Below are 12,358 nucleotides of genomic sequence, written 5' to 3' on the forward strand. Positions count from 1 at the left end.
CAGTCGCGCTTTACGGCAGTTTTACGACAGTCGCGCTTTACGGCCGATTTTACGACAGTCGCGCTTTACGGCCCCTTTTACGACAGTCGTGCTTTACGGCAGTTTTAAGACAGTCGCGCTTTACGGCCGATTTTACGACAGTCGCGCTTTACGGCCCCTTTTACGACAGTCGCGCTTTACGGCACCTTTTACGACAGTCGCGATTTACGGCCGATTTTACGACAGTCGCGCTTTACGGCACCTTTTACGACAGTCGCGCTTTACGGCAGTTTTACGACATTCGCGCTTTACGCCAGTTTTACGACAGTCGCGCTTTACGGCAGTTTTACGACAGTCCGCATTACGGCCGATTTTGCGACAGTCGCGCTTTACGGCTGATTTTACGACAGTCGCGCTTTACGGCCGATTTTACGACAGTCGCGCTTTACGGCCGATTTTACGACAGTCGCGCTTTACGGCACCTTTTACGACAGTCGCGCTTTACGGCAGTTTTACGACAGTCGCGCTTTACGGCACCTTTTACGACAGTCGCGCTTTACGGCCGATTTTACGACAGTCGCGCTTTACGGCCGATTTTGCGACAGTCGCGCTTTACGGCAGTTTTACGACAGTCGCGCTTTACGACACCTTTTACGACAGTCGCGCTTTACGGCCGATTTTACGACAGTCGCGCTTTACGGCACCTTTTACGACAGTCGCGCTTTACGGCCGATTTTACGACAGTCGCGCTTTACGGCAGTTTTACGACAGTCGCGCATTACGGCCGATTTTACGACAGTCGCGCTTTACGACCGATTTTACGACAGTCGCTATTTACGGCTGATTTTACGACAGTCGCGCTTTACGGCCGATTTTACGACAGTCGCGCTTTACGGCCGATTTTGCGACAGTCGCGGTTTACGGCAGTTTTACCACAGTCGCGCTTTACGGCAGTTTTACGACAGTCGCGCTTTGCGGCACCTTTTACGACAGTCGCGCTTTACGGCCGATTTTGCGACAGTCGCGGTTTACGGCAGTTTTACCACAGTCGCGCTTTACGGCAGTTTTACGACAGTCGCGCTTTACGGCCGATTTTACGACTTTCGCGCTTTACGGCAGTTTTACGACAGTCGCGCTTTACGGCCGATTTTGCGACAGTCGCCCTTTACGGCACCTTTTACGACAGTCGCGCTTTACGGCACCTTTTACGACAGTCGCGCTTTACGGCCGATTTTACGACTTTCGCGCTTTACGGCAGTTTTACGACAGTCGCACTTTAGGGCCGATTTTACGACAGTCGTGCTTTACGCCAGTTTTACGACAGTCGCGCTTTACGGCTGATTTTACGACAGTCGCGCTTTACGGCCGATTTTACGACAGTCGCGCTTTACGGCACCTTTTACGACAGTCGCGCTTTACGGCAGTTTTACGACAGTCGCGCCTTACGGCACCTTTTACGACAGTCGCGCTTTACGGCACCTTTTACGACAGTCGCGCTTTACGGCACCTTTTACGACAGTCGCGCTTTACGGCAGTTTTACGACAGTCGCGCTTTACGGCCGATTTTACGACTTTCGCGCTTTACGGCAGTTTTACGACAGTCGCGCTTTACGGCCGATTTTACGACAGTCGCGCTTTACGGCACCTTTTACGACAGTCGCGCTTTACGGCCGATTTTACGACTTTCGCGCTTTACGGCAGTTTTACGACAGTCGCGCTTTACGGCAGTTTTACGACAGTCGCGCTTTACGGCCGATTTTACGACAGTCCCACTTTACGGCACCTTTTGCGACAGTCGCGCTTTACGGCCGATTTTACGACAGTCGCGCTTTACGGCACCTTTTACGACAGTCGCGCTTTACGGCCGATTTTACGACAGTCCCACTTTACGGCACCTTTTGCGACAGTCGCCCTTTACGGCCGATTTTACGACAGTCGCGCTTTACGGCCGATTTTGCGACAGTCGCGCTTTACGGCACGTTTTACGACAGTCGCGCTTTACGGCCGATTTTACGACTTTCGCGGTTTACGGCAGTTTTACCACAGTCGCGCTTTACGGCAGTTTTACGACAGTCGCGCTTTGCGGCACCTTTTACGACAGTCGCGCTTTACGGCCGATTTTGCGACAGTCGCCCTTTACGGCACCTTTTACGACAGTCGCGCATTACGGCACCTTTTACGACAGTCGCGCTTTACGGCAGTTTTACGACAGTCGCGCTTTACGGCAGTTTTACGACAGTCGCGCTTTACGGCCGATTTTACGACAGTCGCGCTTTACGGCCGATTTTGCGACAGTCGCGCTTTACGGCTGATTTTACGACAGTCGCGCTTTACGACACCTTTTACGACAGTCGCGCTTTACGGCCGATTTTGCGACAGTCGCGCTTTACGGCTGATTTTACGACAGTCGCGCTTTACGGCACCTTTTACGACAGTCGTGCTTTACGGCAGTTTTACGACAGTCGCGCTTTACGGCACCTTTTACGACAGTCGCGCTTTACGGCCGATTTTGCGACAGTCGCCCTTTACGGCACCTTTTACGACAGTCGCCCTTTACGGCACCTTTTACGACAGTCGCGCTTTACGGCACCTTTTACGACAGTCGCGCTTTACGGCACCTTTTACGACAGTCGCGCTTTACGGCAGTTTTACGACAGTCGCGCTTTACGGCCGATTTTACGACTTTCGCGCTTTACGGCAGTTTTACGACAGTCGCGCTTTACGGCACCTTTTACGACAGTCGCGCTTTACGGCCGATTTTACGACAGTCCCACTTTACGGCACCTTTTGCGACAGTCGCGCTTTACGGCCGATTTTACGACAGTCGCGCTTTACGGCAGTTTTACGACAGTCGCGCTTTACGGCACCTTTTACGACAGTCGCGCTTTACGGCCGATTTTACGACAGTCGCGCTTTACGACACCTTTTACGGCAGTCGCGCTTTACGGCAGTTTTACGACAGTCGCGCTTTACGGCACCTTTTACGGCAGTCGCGCTTTACGGCAGTTTTACGACAGTCGCGCTTTACGGCCGATTTTACGACAGTCGCGCTTTACGGCCCCTTTTACGACAGTCGTGCTTTACGGCAGTTTTAAGACAGTCGCGCTTTACGGCCGATTTTACGACAGTCGCGCTTTACGGCCCCTTTTACGACAGTCGCGCTTTACGGCACCTTTTACGACAGTCGCGATTTACGGCCGATTTTACGACAGTCGCGCTTTACGGCCCCTTTTACGACAGTCGCGCTTTACGGCACCTTTTACGACAGTCGCGCTTTACGGCAGTTTTACGACATTCGCGCTTTACGCCAGTTTTACGACAGTCGCGCTTTACGGCAGTTTTACGACAGTCGCGCATTACGGCCGATTTTGCGACAGTCGCGCTTTACGGCTGATTTTACGACAGTCGCGCTTTACGGCCGATTTTACGACAGTCGCGCTTTACGGCCGATTTTACGACAGTCGCGCTTTACGGCACCTTTTACGACAGTCGCGCTTTACGGCAGTTTTACGACAGTCGCGCTTTACGGCACCTTTTACGACAGTCGCGCTTTACGGCCGATTTTACGACAGTCGCGCTTTACGGCCGATTTTGCGACAGTCGCGCTTTACGGCAGTTTTACGACAGTCGCGCTTTACGACACCTTTTACGACAGTCGCGCTTTACGGCCGATTTTACGACAGTCGCGCTTTACGGCACCTTTTACGACAGTCGCGCTTTACGGCCGATTTTACGACAGTCGCGCTTTACGGCACCTTTTATGACAGTCGCGCTTTACGGCACCTTTTACGACAGTCGCGCTTTACGGCCGATTTTACGACAGTCGCGCTTTACGGCAGTTTTACGACAGTCGCGCTTTACGGCACCTTTTACGACAGTCGCGCTTTACGGCCGATTTTACGACAGTCGCGCTTTACGGCCCCTTTTACGACAGTCGCGCTTTACGGCACCTTTTACGACAGTCGCGCTTTACGGCCGATTTTACGACAGTCGCGCTTTACGGCAGTTTTACGACAGTCGCGCTTTACGGCACCTTTTACGACAGTCGCGCTTTACGGCCGATTTTACGACAGTCGCGCTTTACGGCCCCTTTTACGACAGTCGCGCTTTACGGCACCTTTTACGACAGTCGCGATTTACGGCCGATTTTACGACAGTCGCGCTTTACGGCACCTTTTACGACAGTCGCTCTTTACGGCCGATTTTACGACAGTCGCGCTTTACGGCACCTTTTACGACAGTCGCGCTTTACGGCACCTTTTACGACAGTCGCGCTTTACGGCCGATTTTACGACAGTCGCGCTTTACGGCCCCTTTTACGACAGTCGCGCTTTACGGCCGATTTTACGACAGTCGCGCTTTACGGCCGATTTTGCGACAGTCGCGCTTTACGGCAGTTTTACGACAGTCGCGCTTTACGACACCTTTTACGACAGTCGCGCTTTACGGCCGATTTTACGACAGTCGCGCTTTACGGCACCTTTTACGACAGTCGCGCTTTACGGCCGCTTTTACGACAGTCGCGCTTTACGGCACCTTTTACGACAGTCGCGCTTTACGGCCGATTTTACGACAGTCCCACTTTACGGCACCTTTTGCGACAGTCGCGCTTTACGGCCGATTTTACGACAGTCGCGCTTTACGGCACCTTTTGCGACAGTCGCGCTTTACGGCCGCTTTTACGACAGTCGCGATTTACGGCTGATTTTACGACAGTCGCGCTTTACGGCCGATTTTACGACAGTCGCGCTTTACGGCCGATTTTGCGACAGTCGCGCTTTACGGCACGTTTTACGACAGTCGCGCTTTACGGCCGATTTTACGACTTTCGCGGTTTACGGCAGTTTTACCACAGTCGCGCTTTACGGCAGTTTTACGACAGTCGCGCTTTGCGGCACCTTTTACGACAGTCGCGCTTTACGGCCGATTTTGCGACAGTCGCCCTTTACGGCACCTTTTACGACAGTCGCGGTTTACGGCACGTTTTACGACAGTCGCGCTTTACGGCCGATTTTACGACTTTCGCGGTTTACGGCAGTTTTACCACAGTCGCGCTTTACGGCAGTTTTACGACAGTCGCGCTTTGCGGCACCTTTTACGACAGTCGCGCTTTACGGCCGATTTTGCGACAGTCGCCCTTTACGGCACCTTTTACGACAGTCGCCCTTTACGGCACCTTTTACGACAGTCGCGCTTTACGGCACCTTTTACGACAGTCGCGCTTTACGGCCGATTTTACGACAGTCCCACTTTACGGCACCTTTTACGACAGTCGCACTTTACGGCACCTTTTGCGACAGTCGCGCTTTACGGCCGATTTTACGACAGTCGCGCTTTACGGCCGATTTTACGACTTTCGCGCTTTACGGCAGTTTAACGACAGTCGCGCTTTACGGCCGATTTTACGACAGTCGCGCTTTACGGCACCTTTTACGACAGTCGTGCTTTACGCCAGTTTTACGACAGTCGCGCTTTACGGCTGATTTTACGACAGTCGCGCTTTACGGCCGATTTTACGACAGTCGCGCTTTACGGCACCTTTTACGACAGTCGTGCTTTACGCCAGTTTTACGACAGTCGCGCTTTACGGCTGATTTTACGACAGTCGCGCTTTACGGCCGATTTTACGACAGTCGCGCTTTACGGCACCTTTTACGACAGTCGCGCTTTACGGCCCCTTTTACGACAGTCGCGCTTTACGGCAGTTTTACGACAGTCGCGCTTTACGGCCGTATTTACGACAGTCGCGCTTTACGGCAGTTTTACGACAGTCGCGCATTACGGCACCTTTTACGACAGTCGCGCTTTACGGCCGATTTTACGACAGTCCCGCTTTACGGCAGTTTTACGACAGTCGCGCTTTACGGCACCTTTTACGACAGTCGCGCTTTACGGCCGATTTTACGACAGTCGCGCTTTACGGCAGTTTTACGACAGTCGCGCTTTACGGCCGATTTTACGACAGTCCCGCTTTACGGCACCTTTTGCGACAGTCGCGCTTTACGGCACCTTTTACGACAGTCGCGCTTTACGGCAGTTTTACGACAGTCGCGCTTTACGGCACCTTTTACGACAGTCGCGCTTTACGGCACGTTTTACGACAGTCGCGCTTTACGGCACCTTTTACGACAGTCGCGCTTTACGGCAGTTTAACGACAGTCGCGCTTTACGACACCTTTTACGACAGTCGCGCTTTACGGCCGATTTTACGACAGTCGCGCTTTACGGCCGATTTTACGACTTTCGCGGTTTACGGCAGTTTTACCACAGTCGCGCTTTACGGCAGTTTTACGACAGTCGCGCTTTGCGGCACCTTTTACGACAGTCGCGCTTTACGGCCGATTTTGCGACAGTCGCGCTTTACGGCACCTTTTACGACAGTCGCGCTTTACGGCCGATTTTACGACTTTCGCGGTTTACGGCAGTTTTACCACAGTCGCGCTTTACGGCAGTTTTACGACAGTCGCGCTTTACGGCACCTTTTACGACAGTCGCGCTTTACGGCACCTTTTACGACAGTCGCGCTTTACGGCAGTTTTACGACAGTCGCGCTTTACGGCCGCTTTTACGACAGTCGCGCTTTACGGCCGATTTTACGAGTTTCGCGCTTTACGGCAGTTTTACGACAGTCGCGCTTTACGGCCGATTTTACGACAGTCGCGCTTTACGGCACCTTTTACGACAGTCGCGCTTTACGGCACCTTTTACGACAGTCGCGCTTTACGGCCGTATTTACGACAGTCGCGCTTTACGGCAGTTTTACGACAGTCGCGCATTACGGCACCTTTTACGACAGTCGCGCTTTACGGCACCTTTTACGACAGTCGCGCTTTACGGCCGATTTTACGACTTTCGCGCTTTACGGCAGTTTAACGACAGTCGCGCTTTACGGCCGATTTTACGACAGTCGCGCTTTACGGCCGATTTTACGACAGTCGCGCTTTACGGCACCTTTTACGACAGTCGCGCTTTACGGCACCTTTTACGACAGTCGCGCTTTACGGCCGATTTCACGACAGTCGCGCTTTACGGCCGATTTTACGACAGTCCCGCTTTACGGCCCCTTTTACGACAGTCGCGCTTTACAGCACCTTTTACGACAGTCGCGCTTTACGGCACCTTTTACGACAGTCGCGCTTTACGGCAGTTTTACGACAGTCGCGCTTTACGGCACCTTTTACGACAGTCGCGCTTTACGGCCGATTTTACGACTTTCGCGGTTTACGGCAGTTTTACGACAGTCGCGCTTTACGGCCGATTTTACGACTTTCGCGCTTTACGGCAGTTTTACGACAGTCGCACTTTACGGCCGATTTTACGACAGTCGCGCTTTACGGCCGATTTTACGACTTTCGCGCTTTACGGCAGTTTTACGACAGTCGCGCTTTACGGCCGATTTTGCGACAGTCGCCCTTTACGGCACCTTTTACGACAGTCGCGCTTTACGGCCGATTTTGCGACAGTCGCCCTTTACGGCACCTTTTACGACAGTCGCGCTTTACGGCACGTTTTACGACAGTCGCGCTTTACGGCCGATTTTACGACTTTCGCGGTTTACGGCAGTTTTACCACAGTCGCGCTTTACGGCCGATTTTACGACAGTCCCGCTTTACGGCACCTTTTGCGACAGTCGCGCTTTACGGCACCTTTTACGACAGTCGCGCTTTACGGCCGATTTTACGACAGTCGCGCTTTACGGCCGATTTTGCGACAGTCGCGCTTTACGGCCGATTTTACGACAGTCGCGCTTTACGGCCGATTTTCCGACAGTCGCGCTTTACGGCACCTTTTACGACAGTCGCGCTTTACGGCAGTTTAACGACAGTCGCGCTTTACGGCACCTTTTACGACAGTCGCGCTTTACGACACCTTTTACGACAGTCGCGCTTTACGGCCGATTTTGCGACAGTCGCCCTTTACGGCACCTTTTACGACAGTCGCGCTTTACGGCCGATTTTGCGACAGTCGCCCTTTACGGCACCTTTTACGACAGTCGCGCTTTACGGCACGTTTTACGACAGTCGCGCTTTACGGCCGATTTTACGACTTTCGCGGTTTACGGCAGTTTTACCACAGTCGCGCTTTACGGCAGTTTTACGACAGTCGCGCTTTACGACACCTTTTACGACAGTCGCGCTTTACGGCACCTTTTACGACAGTCGCGCTTTACGGCCGATTTTACGACAGTCCCGCTTTACGGCACCTTTTGCGACAGTCGCGCTTTACGTCACCTTTTACGACAGTCGCGCTTTACGGCAGTTTTACGACAGTCGCGCTTTGCGGCACCTTTTACGACAGTCGCGCTTTACGGCACCTTTTGCGACAGTCGCGCTTTACGGCCGATTTTACGACAGTCGCGCTTTACGGCACCTTTTACGACAGTCGCGCTTTACGGCCGATTTTACGACAGTCGCGCTTTACGGCCGATTTTACGACTTTCGCGGTTTACGGCAGTTTTACCACAGTCGCGCTTTACGGCAGTTTTACGACAGTCGCGCTTTGCGGCACCTTTTACGACAGTCGCGCTTTACGGCACCTTTTACGACAGTCGCGCTTTACGGCCGATTTTACGACAGTCGCGATTTACGGCAGTTTTACGACAGTCGCGCTTTACGGCACCTTTTACGACAGTCGCGCTTTACGGCACCTTTTACGACAGTCGCGCTTTAAGGCCGATTTTACGACAGTCGCGCTTTGCGGCACCTTTTACGACAGTCGCGCTTTACGGCAGTTTTACGACAGTCGAGCTTTACGGCACCTTTTACGACAGTCGCGCTTTACGGCAGTTTTACGACAGTCGCGCTTTACGGCCGATTTTACGACAGTCGCGCTTTACGGCACCTTTTACGACAGTCGCGCTTTACGGCCGATTTTGCGACAGTCGCCCTTTACGGCACCTTTTACGACAGTCGCGCTTTACGGCACCTTTTACGACAGTCGCGCTTTGCGGCCGATTTTACGACAGTCGCGCTTTACGGCACCTTTTACGACAGTCGCGCTTTACTGCAGTTTTACGACAGTCGCGCTTTACGGCACCTTTTACGACAGTCGCGCTTTACGGCACCTTTTACGACAGTCGCGCTTTACGGCCGATTTTGCGACAGTCGCCCTTTACGGCACCTTTTACGACAGTCGCCCTTTACGGCACCTTTTACGACAGTCGCGCTTTGCGGCCGATTTTACGACAGTCGCGCTTTACGGCACCTTTTACGACAGTCGCGCTTTACGGCAGTTTTACGACAGTCGCGCTTTACGGCACCTTTTACGACAGTCGCGCTTTACGACAGTTTTACGACAGTCGCGCTTTACGCCAGTTTTACGACAGTCGCGCTTTACGGCTGATTTTACGACAGTCGCGCTTTACGCCAGTTTTACGACAGTCGCGCTTTGCGGCACCTTTTACGACAGTCGCGCTTTACGGCCGATTTTACGACTTTCGCGGTTTACGGCAGTTTTACCACAGTCGCGCTTTACGGCAGTTTTACGACAGTCGCGCTTTACGGCCGATTTTGCGACAGTCGCCCTTTACGGCACCTTTTACGACAGTCGCGCTTTACGGCCGATTTTACGACAGTCCCACTTTACGGCACCTTTTGCGACAGTCGCGCTTTACGGCACCTTTTGCGACAGTCGCGCTTTACGGCCGATTTTACGACAGTCGCGCTTTACGGCCGATTTTACGACTTTCGCGCTTTACGGCAGTTTAACGACAGTCGCGCTTTACGGCCGATTTTACGACTTTCGCGCTTTACGGCAGTTTAACGACAGTCGCGCTTTACGGCCGATTTTACGACAGTCGCGCTTTACGGCCGATTTTACGACAGTCGCGCTTTACGGCCGATTTTACGACAGTCCCGCTTTACGGCACCTTTTGCGACAGTCGCGCTTTACGGCACCTTTTACGACAGTCGCGCTTTACGGCAGTTTTACGACAGTCGCGCTTTACGGCACCTTTTACGACAGTCGCGCTTTACGGCCGATTTTACGACAGTCGCGCTTTACGGCCGATTTTACGACAGTCGCGCTTTACGGCCGATTTTCCGACAGTCGCGCTTTACGGCACCTTTTACGACAGTCGCGCTTTACGGCAGTTTTACGACAGTCGCGCTTTACGGCACCTTTTACGACAGTCGCGCTTTACGGCCGATTTTACGACAGTCGCGCTTTACGGCCGATTTTGCGACAGTCGCCCTTTACGGCACCTTTTACGACAGTCGCGCTTTACGGCACGTTTTACGACAGTCGCGCTTTACGGCCGATTTTACGACTTTCGCGGTTTACGGCAGTTTTACCACAGTCGCGCTTTACGGCAGTTTTACGACAGTCGCGCTTTACGGCCGATTTTGCGACAGTCGCCCTTTACGGCACCTTTTACGACAGTCGCGCTTTGCGGCCGATTTTACGACAGTCGCGCTTTACGGCACCTTTTACGGCAGTCGCGCTTTACGGCAGTTGTACGACAGTCGCGCTTTACGGCACCTTTTACGACAGTCGCGCTTTACGCCAGTTTTACGACAGTCGCGCTTTACGGCTGATTTTACGACAGTCGCGCTTTACGGCCGATTTTACGACAGTCGCGCTTTACGGCCGATTTTACGACAGTCGCGCTTTACGGCAGTTTTACGACAGTCGCGCTTTACGGCACCTTTTACGACAGTCGCGCTTTACGACACCTTTTACGGCCGATTTTGCGACAGTCGCGCTTTACGGCACCTTTTACGACAGTCGCGCTTTACGGCAGTTTTACGACATTCGCGCTTTACGGCCGTATTTACGACAGTCGCGCTTTACGGCAGTTTTACGACAGTCGCGCTTTACGGCACCTTTTACGACAGTCGCGCTTTACGGCAGTTGCGCTTTACGGCAGTTTTACGACAGTCGCGCTTTACGGCACCTTTTACGACAGTCGCGCTTTACGGCACCTTTTACGACAGTCGCGCTTTACGGCCGATTTTACGACAGTCGCGCTTTACGGCCGATTTTGCGACAGTCGCCCTTTACGGCACCTTTTACGACAGTCGCGCTTTACGGCACCTTTTACGACAGTCGCGCTTTACGGCCGATTTTACGACAGTCGCGCTTTACGGCCGATTTTACGACAGTCGCGCTTTACGGCAGTTTTACGACAGTCGCGCTTTACGGCTGATTTTGCGACAGTCGCCCTTTACGGCACCTTTTACGACAGTCGCCCTTTACGGCACCTTTTACGACAGTCGCGCTTTACGGCAGTTTTACGACAGTCGCGCTTTACGGCCGATTTTACGACAGTCGCGCTTTACGGCACCTTTTACGACAGTCGCGCTTTACGGCAGTTTTACGACAGTCGCGCTTTACGGCCGCTTTTACGACAGTCGCGATTTACGGCTGATTTTACGACAGTCGCGCTTTACGGCCGATTTTACGACAGTCGCGCTTTACGGCACCTTTTACGACAGTCGCGATTTACGGCTGATTTTACGACAGTCGCGCTTTACGGCCGATTTTACGACAGTCGCGCTTTACGGCCGATTTTGCGACAGTCGCGCTTTACGGCAGTTTTACGACAGTCGCGCTTTACGGCACCTTTTACGACAGTCCCGCTTTACGGCCAATTTTACGACAGTCCCGCTTTACGGCAGTTTTACGACAGTCGCGCTTTACGGCCGCTTTTACGACAGTCGCGATTTACGGCTGATTTTACGACAGTCGCGCTTTACGGCACGTTTTACGACAGTCGCGCTTTACGGCCGATTTTACGACTTTCGCGGTTTACGGCAGTTTTACCACAGTCGCGCTTTACGGCAGTTTTACGACAGTCGCGCTTTACGGCAGTTTTACGACAGTCGCCCTTTACGGCACCTTTTACGACAGTCGCGCTCTACGGCCGATTTTACGACAGTCGCGCTTTACGGCAGTTTTACGACAGTCGCGCTTTACGGCACCTTTTACGACAGTCGCGCTTTACGGCCGATTTTACGACAGTCGCGCTTTACGGCACGTTTTACGACAGTCGCGCTTTACGGCCGATTTTACGACAGTCGCGCTTTACGGCAGTTTTACGACATTCGCGCCTTACGGCCGTATTTACGACAGTCGCGCTTTACGGCAGTTTTACAACAGTCGCGCATTACGGCACCTTTTACGACAGTCGCGCTTTACGGCCGATTTTACGACAGTCGCGCTTTACTGCACCTTTTACGACAGTCGCGCTTTACTGCACCTTTTACGACAGTCGCGCTTTACGGCCGATTTTACGACAGTCGCGCTTTACGGCACCTTTTACGACAGTCGCGCTTTACGGCCGATTTTGCGACAGTCGCCCTTTACGGCAGTTTAACGACAGTCGCGCCTTACGGCCGATTTTACGACAGTCGCGCTTTACGGCACCTTTTACGACAGT

The sequence above is a fragment of the Zonotrichia albicollis genome, unplaced genomic scaffold (genome assembly GCF_047830755.1).
Source record: "Zonotrichia albicollis isolate bZonAlb1 unplaced genomic scaffold, bZonAlb1.hap1 Scaffold_95, whole genome shotgun sequence".
NCBI lineage: Eukaryota > Metazoa > Chordata > Aves > Passeriformes > Passerellidae > Zonotrichia > Zonotrichia albicollis.